The following is a 13,169-nucleotide window of genomic DNA, read 5'->3' as shown; positions in this document are numbered from 1 at the left end:
TAGGCAGCTCTGCATTACAAGGGATTAGGTAGATTTCTGCATATTGCTGTGGAAATATATGGGGGGGAAGTGGGTTAACAGTAGGTCTGTAATTCAGTTCTTCCTTCCTGCAAATGTCTAGGCAGTTTTGACCTCACCAGCTCGCCTCCTACACATAAAAAAAAAATTTTCAGATGGATAATAACCTCAAGGCTGTTAGGGTGCTCTCAGTTTTTTATCCGAGACTTCTTTTAACAGGGTATATGTGATATGTCTGGCTTTTTTTTAGTGTAAATAAACCTGAATTTATAGATTTTTAAGCAACAGCTCCACTGGAGGAAGAAGTTAGGTGCATAGTCTAACTCCCTATAGGACAAATGGGGTATAAAACAAATATACTGAGAATCAGCTGATTCACAGGACTAACTTATATATCACAGAGTACTGGGTTCTCATTCCAGAACCAAAATGTTTCCCAGTGTGGATGGGATATTTTTGGTAGTGTTGCTTTGTTCTTGTATTCTCTGCCAATTATTAGTAAAGGTCATGATGGGTAAGATCTACAAACCTCGTGTCTGTTTGACCGTTCAGCCTTCAATGACAGCTTTGTATCCAAAATATATTTGTATATTCAAAGCAAATTAGAGAATAGATTGTCTCTATAAAATCAAATGTATTTTTTTCCCTTACATAGATAGGTGGAATTCATTTCTGCATGGATAAATTATTAATAGCTGAGATAAATTATGAGTTGTGCTTTTAAATATTTTTTTCATATTCAATATTAATTTTGACTTGCACCAAAATTGATGCAAGGAAATAAACACAGATCGGTAAACGCATAATCATTGAGTTAAATATTACAAGGTAGGAGAGGAAATTGAAATTCAATTTCCAAGTCAAAGCACACTCAACAAAGCTATAAATACAATTGTATCAAGACAAAGAATTTCCTTACAACAAACATATTAAAGTAGAAACTCATAAGAAAATTTTATTAAAACAAACTAATCAGAATTTAATTTTATTATGACAAAGTAAGATGAAGTATAAATATGGCATGAAAAACCTGGTCATCAAATCTAGTAATGATTATATATCGTTGTTAGGTGCTGTGTAGTCAGTCCTGACTCATAGTAACCCTATGTACAGAACGGAAATACTGTCTGGTTCTGTGCCATCCTCACAATCATTGTTATGCTTGAGCCATTATTGCAGTCACTGGGTCAATCTCTCACTGAGGATCTTCCTTATTTTCACTGACCCACTACTCTACTAGGCATGATGTCCTTCTCCAGGGGCTGGTCCCTCCTGATAACACGTCCCAAGAAATTAAGACAAAGTCTTGTCCTTGTTTCTAAGGAGCATTTTGGCTGTACTTTTTCCAAGACAGATTTGTTCATTCTTCTGGCAGTCCACAGTATATTCTGTTATCTTTGACAAGACCATATTCAAGGGTATGAATTCTTCTTCAGTCTTCCTTATTCATTGTCCAGCTTTCATACGCATATGAGACAATTGAAAATATAACAGCTTGTGTCAGGTGCACCTTAGTCCTCAAAGTCACATCTTTGCTTTTGAAACCTTTAAAGAGGTCTTTTGCAGCAAATTTGCCCAAACAATATGTAGTTTTGATTTCTTGACTGCTGCTTCCGTGGGCATTGATTGTGGATTCAAGTAAAATGAAATCCTTGACAACTTCAATCTTTTCTCCATTTATTGTGATGTTGCTTATTGTTCCAAATGATTATATATTTAGTGTATTCAATATACAAATATCCTGCTGCCTTCTATCTTCCTCTTAAAAGAAGTTGCCCAGCTCTAGGTAACTCAGTTCTTTGCACTCTCAAAGAATCTTTTCATATAACTTAGTCTCCCATTTTCTCTAGTTTCATGACATAGAAATCTATCACCACTGGTCCTGGTGGCACAGTGAGGCCTTGGCTGCTAATGGAAAGCTCAGCAGTTCGAACTCACCATCCACTCCTCTGGAGAACGATGTGGCAGTCTGCTTCCATAATGATTAACCAAAAAAAAAAAGTTGCCATAGAGTCTGACTCATAATGACCCTATAGGACAGAGTAGAACTGCCCCATAGGGTTTCCAAGGAGTGCCTGGTGGATTCGAACTGTTGACCTTTTGGTTAAGCAACTAAATTCTTAACTACTACACCACCAGGGTTTGGTTGTAGCCTTGGAAACCCTATGAGGAAGTTCTACTCTGCCCTAAGGAGTTGCTATGAGTCAGAATCAACTAAATGGCAATGAGTTTTCTTTTGGTGGTGTCAGCTGAGTTTACTTTTCATAAAAGCTTATTTAAATACATTTGGGCTTATAATATGTTAAATTTTCACAGTGATAGCCTTTATGTATTGGTGTTATTCAGTAACATTGGAGGAAGGGAACTTTTTTTCTCAGATTATATCCTACTGTATTGTTTTTCCTGTTTCTGAAAGGTCTTTCTACTATTTTTATAAAAGAAGTTAGAAACATATCTTACGGCATCGAATTATCATATAAATGAATTCAAACAAAACCTTGTTCAAATAAACATTTTGTTTTCTTTGCTTTTTTTTTTTTTTTTTTAATTTCTTCCTGTCAAGAATGTAGGTAAGCAATATTGTAGGGAAAATTATCAGATACTAGATTTCTGAAAAACGATTTTTAGGTGAATGAATTGGTTTATATGATAAAAAAATTTTTATTCTATGAACAACATCTTAAAATGAGCATCGAAAAATAGAACTCTGCAATTCAGCAAAGATTTGGTATAAAATTATACATTGGATAAAATCTTCATATTCTAATCCTTGCTCAATATTTTTAGTGAGGCCTTGAGGCCAGGGGACTAATATTTTAAAGTCCTATTTTTTAACCTTAACCCTTTCATAGATAAAATTTTTTAGGAGGGAAATCTTTTGGTGACACCATGGTTTTTCACTAATGGAATGAATGCTAAAGCATTGTTTGTTGGTAGCTTTTTTTTCATTATTTGAAAAAAAATTGGGTGCTAATTGCAAGCAGGAGCTGTCAGTTCCACGTTCCACGAAGCACATCACACACGGAATGTATCAGTCCCATAGTGCATCACACTACCTATTTACATTTAAGCCATAAATTTCTTACTCAATTTCCAAAAATATTCAAAAAAGTAAATGAAATACTAAATAAACATTGTACTTGCTGCACATAATTGCTATCGGTTTGATTTAGAGGGGGCCGTATTGGTACCGTGTTCCATGAAGCACATTACACTTGTGGGGCATATTGGTCCCAAGGCCCAGGAAGTGTATCACAAACTGTTTTCACACAAAAATAACTCATTTACTTTAATATTTCTGAATGCTGGTAACTGTACATTCCCAATAAAACAAAGAAAATAGTAAACATACCTGGAGGCCTTATCTCACTGTACAGAAAGACACAAAAGTTTTACACAGTCACTCTTCTGGGAGGCATTAACTCATATGAATGATTCTCAACACACAAATGTGGCACAGACCAAATTCCTTGTTTTTTAGGAGTTGTTTTGGTGTCTGCCATGATGCAAGAACGTGCTAAAGTGGCTGAAATGCCTGCCAACAAACTTCCAGAGGTGGAAAAATGTAATACAGGTGTGTATATCCCTTGGTCCATGAAAGGGATAAGAACGAGGCTAAGGAGCTACAAAAAAATTTGGGAGGAATGGTTAACAGGTAAAAATAAAAGTCTTAATGCAATAAATTTAGAAATCTGATGATGAAAATGAAGAATAATAAAATATTAGAAAGCCTATTAAAGAGGATTAAAAACTCCGGTAATTGTGATGATCATTTTTTCAAAAGTATTAATTTACAGAAGATAATCCCTCCTGAAAACAAAAATTTATTGCAGTATTAGAGAAAAATAAACATTTTGACACTTTTTTGTAATATAAATAATGATACCTTATCCAGAACTGAAAGAAAGAATTCCTACTCTGTGGCAAAGAACTGTGTTTTAATAAAATATTCATTTTCTTCTGGATTTGAAAGGAGTTTTAAAAGCATGATATGATTTAAAAATAATCGGTGGTAAGAAGTGTAATTTTCCATCCTGTAATAATACTCCAGTTTATGATTTCTGCATCATCAGTCAAGACTTTTTGAGTACTTGCCTAATCAAAAATAAAATAATAATCAGATTTTATCATACACTTACTATGTAGAAGACCCTTTGACAAGTACTTTTGTATATTATGTAATTTGGTCATCATATCAGCCCAGGGAGATGGGTATCGTAATTATCCTTATTTTTGTAGGTAAATAAATTGGAACTCAGCCAGGTCAAGTGACTTTTCCACAAATAAGTGGCTAGACAGATGTGAGCACAGGTAGATCTGGTGAAGAGTAAATTCTTTTTATAAGCACATTCTATTGTCTTCAAGTAACTCTATTTGAAAGTAAGAAACTGAGCATTTACAAGAACGTTTTTAGCTTCAATGTACTTAGAATCCAAGGAAGTAAGACTGGAAATAAGCCCACTGAAATGAAAAAGAAATGACAGTACTGAAATCATATGAGGAAGTATATATTAAGTTGTAATTAATATCTACATTATTTCAAGTATTTCTAATTAAAATTTTATATAAAACTGGTAATTTTTACAAAAATCTATCAGTTTGAAGATGTGCTTTATAACTGAATCAGTACGAGAAAAAGAACATGTACTTCCTTAAAGAGTATCAAGTATTAATCTTTTTTTGTTGATTAATTATGATAATTAATTATGATAAACTAGCTTAATTATGATAAATTATGATAATTATTTTTAATTATGATAAATTAGAATTGTGTTCATAAAATTCTAAAAAATTAAAGATTTTCATTTGAATAGTGTTATTACATAAGCTCAGTTGTATTTATACTAGGTATCGACAACTGTATAATGTGCACAAATGCATTAAATTTAATACTATTCATAAAATTTACATTTATTTAAATTATAATTAAAAGGATTATTTTAACAATTGTTTTGATTAATTTTCATTTGTATATTTTATAAAGTTGATTCTCAAGGATGACATTTTTCTTGATTCAGTTAATCCAGTTTTGTTTAAGATGTGATACAAGTGGTGTTGCCTGGCCATAATATTTTTGAATATTTGACATCATGTTGTCACACATAGATATCACAGGCACTTCATATCAATATGCAATTTATCATCATGCATATATACATAAATTGTTAGTGATCTCATCTACTAATATATTTTAAATTATAACTCAGTAGATAGTCTGCATTTATCACAAGTAAATTAGGATTTGATTAACGACTCTGAAGTTTTGAAATGAACCATAAGTGGAATTCAGGAAATGTTTCCAATCTCTATGAAAAAGGTATATTTTACTCATGATTTCAACTTTATAGTGCACAATATTTTAAAATTATATGTAAATATACGTATTTTTGGAGACACAACTATAAACACCAAAAGTAAGCAAAAATATAGTCTTTTAGTTAGCTTTTATTGTACTTGACATGGTAATGGAAGTCAGAAGAAACATTAATACAAACTCTTTCGTCTTTCCAGCACCAAATACAACAAATTACTTGAATATTCATAAAATCTATTGTATAGTGTATAGCACTATACTCTTTCACATTATTGAATATTAATTGAATATATTATAGCAAACTGGAATGTCAAGATATTTTCCATGATTTTTCTAAGAGAAGAAAAAAACTTTTTTTTTTGAATTTTGCTTTTTTTTTCCCTCCAGTATCATATTCTGAAGATTTCAAATTTGTAAGAGAGTAGGATGATTTTTTTAAATTTCAGAATTTTTTTTTTTTTAGTTTTCAATATTTTAAATTTATATTTTAATTTTGTTTCTTCTATGGTTTGGATGGTGCTTCTGCATTTTTCAATCATTCTGTATTTTCTCTTGTATCATATCTTGAGTCTTTTCCTTTTCACATATTGTTATTTTGTGTGTCTTCACTTGCCGTTGCTGACATCTTTACCTGGATCTGTTCCTATCTACATTCTAAAGTCTGTAAGTAATATGTATAAACTCGTGTTCAGATAGACAATAATGATAATAAGCCTAAGAGACATTGTGAAGATTAATTTTAGAAGAAATTTCTGCAAAGTGAATTTCTCATGCATATTTATACGTGGCACGATCCAAGGCTTATACTTGATTATAGGACTGTTTGTCAAAACCTGACAATTTCTATGATAGGGCTGCCTTGATACCATTTAATCTGATGAAATACAACCTTTAGCTAATTCAAGCCATCCAATCAAACACAAGTTTTCCTTGGAGGCTCTCCACAGGTGCGTCTGTTAGTTCAATTAGCACATGTTGTTTGGATCAAAGATTAGTTTTTCATTTATAGAACTGAAATGTCACAAGGCTGTTATGAGGACTAAGTGGGATACTTTAAGAAAAATGTAAAATAGGTTTGCACAGATCATACTCAAACGTTGCCATCTCCAAATCAATCTGCTTAATTCATAGAGAAAGCAGCCAGTCACTCAGTCTCACCCAGCTTAGGTATTTACTCTGTAGGAAACCTTATACAGAAAAGACAAAAGTCATTCTATAAAAAATTACCAACTTTGAATTTAACAAGAAATTCATTTTTGTTCCATTTTAAGTGCTTCGTGATTCAAATATTTCACATGCACTGAGCACAATTAGTAGAATGCATAAAATTGTAAAGGTATAAATGGCACTAATTGTGGCAGCTATGAAGGTGTACCACTCAGATCTTCTGTCAAGAGAGAAACTGTTTAGAAAAGTACAATTAGCTGAGAGATTCTCCCTGCTGCATTTTGGGATTTTGCTAAGATACTCGCCAGTACACCACAGAATCTTCTGGCTGCTTCTAGTTAATGAGTTAGCACGGTGGGGGCACAAGAGCTGGGCCATTTCTGTCCAGTGAAGGACACTCCTAACCGGAGATCTTTGCTATGGAGTTCTCTAAGGCTTGGCCGAGACTTACTCAGAGCTGCACTCCTACACAGTCCCTCATTATTCATTCTTTTCACAGGTGTGAAAAGACATTCCTAGCAGTGTAAGGCTCTTTTTGCCTATTCCTGAACCTTGACCCCTTTGTCCACAGGCATTTTACTCAGTACACTTTTGTACTTCGAATTCTGTCTTGGCATCTGCTTCCCAGGGGACCTAAACTGACACACTACTGACTATTGATATATATGTGTGTGTGTGTATATGTTGGTTTTATATACATATATCTACATATATATATAAATATATATATATACATACCCTATTAAAAAATGTTCCCTCCCTTAATAATGTCATAGCTTATTTAGAGTGAAATAAAAATACGTATAGAAAGAATATTGCCTATATTTCTATTTTAAATGGCCAAACCACTTACAAGGATGTAAAAAAAATCACCACATTGATGATTTAAAAAATTTAGTTTTCAGAATCAATAAAGAGAGCTGCAATAATTTAAGAATTACAGTTCATAATATTGTGGATTTTTTTAAATCTATCCTTGTTTAGAACACTTTTTTGCCAGTATTGTATATATCAACATATAATTTTACATGCCATAGACTGATTTTTTTTTTTTTAGAGCTAGATGGGACTTTCAAAGTTATCCTGTGTAGTCTCCTCATTTTACATAAAAAGAAATTAAGTTCTGAGAAATTAAGGTCATCATTAATGCCAAAACCAGAATTAAAATTCCTGTCTATCAAAAAGGTTTGGTTCTTTTAATATTGCGTTTAATCAGAGCACCAGCTTAGAGGGTTATACATGAAGTTTTTCTTCCTACTCCAATCATTTCTCTATCAGGCCTCCAGAGGCACAAAGGCTAAAAATTTATATAAAGCAAATCCAAATGTGTTAGAGTTTCAGATAAAGGAAACTAGAAATTACAAAAGATTTACTAGTTATTGCAGAATTCGAATCTCAATCCTAAATGCAATGAGGTATTATTAATGGATGTAAAATGTTCTGCTCCCACTCAAAGAAGAGTCCATCACGTATTCTAAGAATATACCAGTGCTAATTGCCATTAAATTTGACTGAAGCAACAAAATATAATTTTCTTCTATCCCTGTTTAAAATCACAGTATCGTTAACTAATTCAATAGTTACATGTCATTAAAAACTGTAATTATTTTTGAATACATAATTCATTTATTTAAAACTTACTGATACAAGCATGGGAATAACAACTTTTTATTTAATTACTATCCACTCATGACTCAACACTTTTGTTTTCTCAGAGTTTACACTAATACAAATCTCCTTTTAATCCTATAGAGAGCTACAAGTGTGAACTGGGTGGCAAAAGAAAATCCTCTGTGCTCAATGTCTGTTAAAGCCAGGAGGATAGAGGAGAAGCATACTGTTCTGTATGTAAATTTTATGAGACATGTAGAAAACCTGGTTGCTAAAATCTGCTTCAAATGCAAAGGATTTTCACTAATGATGAGAAGACTTGGGCCACGGTCTCTAGGGATATACAGAAGAATCTGCAATGGGAATCACACACAGCAAAGCCTATTAGGCAGATGGTATCATCGAATTAAAAAAAAAACTGGGGAATCCTGCTGAGAGGGAGGAAAATTCAGATCCTTTGGAATGATAAGTAGAATGTAAAGTGCCCTCATGGAAAAAGAAAGATAGGAAAATACATATTCATAGCTGAAAAAGTTATAAAGAGCATTAGATCATAGCAAAACCAAAGGAAGAAACTAAAAGTTTGAAGCCAAAATGTAAGGGTATTAGATCATTTTCATGCATTTGAATGCTTCATTGAATATACCTCTAAAAAACATTAACTGGAAATTTTGATGAACATTTAATTTTCATTGATTCTAATCTAATAATGGAGCCCTGATGGCACAGTGGTTAAGAACTCTGCTGCTAACCATGAAGTCAGCAGTTTGAATCCACCAGCCGTTCTTTGGAAACCCATGGGGCAGTTCTACTCTGTCCTATAGGGTTGCTATGAGTTGGAATAGACTCAACAGCAATGCTTTTTTGTTTTGCTTTTTAATCTTAGAACTTCCAAAACATGAGTTTTAGAAGCATACAGTACATTCAGGTATAAACTATATTTTGTTCACATATTTACCTAATTACATAATCCTCATCCTTAATTTCCACACATATTTTCTATATAAATTGTGTGAATGTGGCATTAAAAATTTCCTACGAAACCCTATTTTACTTTTGGACATGTATAATCTTCCCACAAGTAAAACCGTTGATGCAATGCATTACTTGTTTCCCCAAATTATTTTTTTCTTATTTATATTTGAGTTAAAAAAAAAAAAACTCCACATTAGAATTTATGAAGCAATATTGAAACGTTCAAAAAATAAAGTCAACACAATTCTAAAACCCTTTGTATATAAACATTTTTGGGGGGGGGAGTTTTTTGATTACCTTTTCAATCTCTTTTTTTGTTATGTGTCTATTTAGTTGTTCTGATTGTGTTAGTTTAGGTAGGTAGTGTTTTTCTAGGAATTCATCCATTTCTTCTAGGTTTGCAAATTTGTTAGAGTACACTTTTTCATAATAATCTGATATGATTCTTTTTTTTTATGAGTTTAGTGCTGTCATTTTGATGCGTTTTTGTGTGTGTTGTTGACAAGTTCATTTTTGCACTGACTTTTTTGTGCTGAGACTTTTTCTTTGTAAATTGTGTGTTCCTCATGTTCATAGTAGTTGAATTTATGTTTGCTGAGTCATTATTTTTTTTTGGTTTTTATTTTGAATTATGGAATTGTTAGACCTCTTTGTGTTTACCTTAAAATTTACCCCTATTTTTCTAAGTAAAAGCCTAGCTTGTATCATCCTATATCGCCTTGTTTTCTTCTCCATATGGAAGATCTATGCTTCCTGTATTTAGTCCCTCTTTATGATTATTGTGATCTTCTACATAATGACTTCAATGATTCCGTTTTGAGCATTTTTTTCTTTTTTAAAATTAATCTTAATTTGTTTTTGTGATTTCCGCATTTGAGTTGATATCAGGATGTTCCATTCTGTGACCTTGTGTTGTGTTGGTATCTGATATTGTTGATTTTCTGACCAATTTTCTTTAGTAATTCTTGTAGCTTTGGTTTGGGTTTTACAAATTCTCTAAGCTTGTGTTTATCTGTGAATGTTTTAATATCACCTTCAAAAGAAAAAAAGTTTTTTTTTTTTTTTTCATATTTGAGAGAGAGTTTTGCTGGATATGTGATCCTTGACTGGCAGTTTTTCTCCTTCAGTGCTCTGTATATGTCATCCCATTGCCTTCTTGACTGCATGGTTTCTGCTGAGTAGTCTGAACTTATTCTTATTGATTTTCCTTTGTAGGAGACCTTTCTTTTCTCCCTGGCTGCTTTTAAAATTTTCTCTTTATCTTTGGTTTTGGCAAGTTTGATGATAATATGTCTTGGTGATTTTCTTTTTGGATTAATCTTATATGGGGTTCGATGAGCATTTTGGATAGATATCCTTTCATCTTTCATGATTCCAGGGAAGTTTTCTGCCAACAGATCTTCAACTATTCTCTCTGTATTTTCTGTTATCCGTCCCTGTTCTGGAACTCCAATCACACACAAGTTATTCTTCTTGATAGAGGCCCACATGATTCTTAGGGTTTCTTCATTCTTTTAAATTCTTTTATCTGATTTTTCTTCAACTATATTGGTGTCAATTGCCTTGTCCTCCACCTCCCCCACTCTGCATTCCAATTCCTCGATTCTGCTCCTCTGACTTCCTATTAAGTTGTTTAATTCTGTAATTTTGCTGTTAATCTTTTGGATTTCTGAATGTTGTCTCTCTATGGATTCTTGCAGCATATTAATTTTTCTACTATGTTCTTGAATAATCTTTTTGATTCCTTCAACTGTTTTATCAGCGTGTTCCTTGGCTTTTTCTGTAGATTGCCTTATTTCATTTCTGAGATCATCCCTGATGTCTTGAAGCATTCTGTAAATTAGTTTTTTATATTCCTCATCTGGCAATTCCAGGATTGTACCTTGATTTGGGAAAGATTTTGATTCTTTAATTTGGGGAGTTGTAGAAACAATCATGGTCTGCTTCTTTATGTGGTTTGATATCGACCACTGTCTCCAAGCCATCTATAAGATATTGTAATGATTTATTTTATATTTGTTCACTGAGTCTTATCTTGTTTTGTTTTCTTTCAGTATATGCAGATGGGCTACTAGATTGAGCTGTCTTGATTGTTGTAGCCTTTGAATCACTTATGTCCTCTTACCAGCTGGTTTGAGCTGTTACCAAATATATAAGCTTAAGAGTCTATTCACTATTCTTGAATAGAATCTGATTTTGGGTCACCAAGTGTGTGGTGTAGACTGTCACCTATTAACTTAGAGGAGTAGTGGTGATAGTTGTGTGCACCAGATTCTAGTAGCAGTAGGGGGTCACACTCCAGGGGTGGCAGGATGCTGACAGGGTTCCCCCAAGTGCCAGTGAGGTAGTTGCATCTCTATTCCTAAAGCACTTTGGTGGTGGGCTCTGCAGCTGTACCTTAAGCACCCAATGCATGTACCTCTAAAGATTGGTAGGTGTCAGTATCCTCAGACCACTTTGGCAGGTGGCTAGGTGGTTTGGGTGGAGCTTCAGCCCTCAGTTCCCTGTTGTAGATCAGTGAGGGCTCTGTTTAATAGGTAGAGATATCAAACCTGGAAAACTTGTCTTTCCAGGGATCTGCTAAAACAATTACAGTCAGATTACTATCAGAATTGCCTTTGCATTATAATAGCCACCTTGTTCCCTGTAGGGATGAAAGCCCAAGACTGTGGATCTCATAGGCTTGGCTGGAGCTGGTTCTGTATTTTTATTCCAATTTAGGGAAGTCAGGGAAGGATTTTTGGTCCCTAGGATTTTAGTAGCTGCTTCGCTCAGGCCAGGAGAATGGGTTAGGAAAAGACAAAAAAAAACTGCAGCGCACTTCACTCCCTGGCCCAGGAAATTCCAATGTTAATGAAGCCGCCTGGGGCAGGGAGGGGAGGGATCAGATACATAGGAGAGAGTAGCACCCAGCAATATAGACAAAGTTACTTATCTTGCTTGGTGATGACTGTTTTATCTGAGATTCCTGAGGGGCTTGTAGCCTGTGTGCACTGGCTGGGTCCAGATTACCCCCAGGGTCAGGCCTGCTTCCCTTGTTTGTGCTGTCTCAGAGGCCGTGGTCAGCTCCTCTGCTCCCAGTCCAAAGCCGAGCGCCAAGGTTCCCCAGCTGGTCGCCGCACTCCAGGCTCCAAAACCAGTCACTGCCTCCTGGTGACTTCTCCTCCTGTCAGCTATGTCACTGCGCTGCCTGCATGCGCTGCCTGGGCTTCCCCCGAGGTCACTTCAGGGGGCTAGGGCTGCTTCCCATGTTTGCGCTGTCTCAGGAAGCCGTGCTGAGCTCCCCTGTGCCCAGTCCAAAGCCCGGTGCCAAGGTTTTCTGACTGGGATGCTGGCTCCAGGCTCCAAAAACCATCGCTCCTTCCCCGTGGTTGCTCGTTCTCTTGTTAGCCACTTCAGTGTGCAGCCTTCTTACACTGGCTGAGTCTCTATCAAGGTTACCCCAGGGGGCTAGGGGTTAGGGCTGTGTCCCGTGTCTACCCCACCTCAGCAAGCCGCCATCAGCCCCACCACTCTCACCAGAGAACCACTAAGGCTGAAGACTGTGGCGTGGGACACCAGTTCCAGAAGTGGTCACTGCTTCAGAGCCCAGCTTTTCTCTCCCCTGTCACTCAGGTCAACTCTTTAGATCTGTGTTTGGTGGCCAGGGTTCGTAGATTGTCATGTATGTGATCTATTCACTTGTTTTTCCAAGTCTTTTTTGCAAGAGGGATCCGAGGTAGCTTCTACCTAGTCAGCCATCTTTGCCCCGCCTCCTATAAACATTTTTAACATTGTTTAGAAAATCTTCAACACATCTTTCTGTCTGTATAATACACTTATATACACATATAATTTTACAAAAATAGAACAACATATTTGCTCCTTTGTAAATCTTCTGTAACTAAACAATGTTCTATAGACATATTTCTCATCAATAAATATTTGTCTTGGTTATACGAAAAGTTACCATTTAGTGAATGTGTACTATGTGCTGGACACAACAATACAATCAACATACAATGGATGCTAAATGTTCATTATTATTTTTAACCTGTATCTCTTAATCTTTAGAAATATCTTTTACATTTGTAATCATTATCTC

This window comes from Loxodonta africana, chromosome 20 (genome assembly GCF_030014295.1).
Source record: "Loxodonta africana isolate mLoxAfr1 chromosome 20, mLoxAfr1.hap2, whole genome shotgun sequence".
Lineage (NCBI taxonomy): Eukaryota > Metazoa > Chordata > Mammalia > Proboscidea > Elephantidae > Loxodonta > Loxodonta africana.
This window is presented reverse-complemented; position numbering follows the sequence as displayed.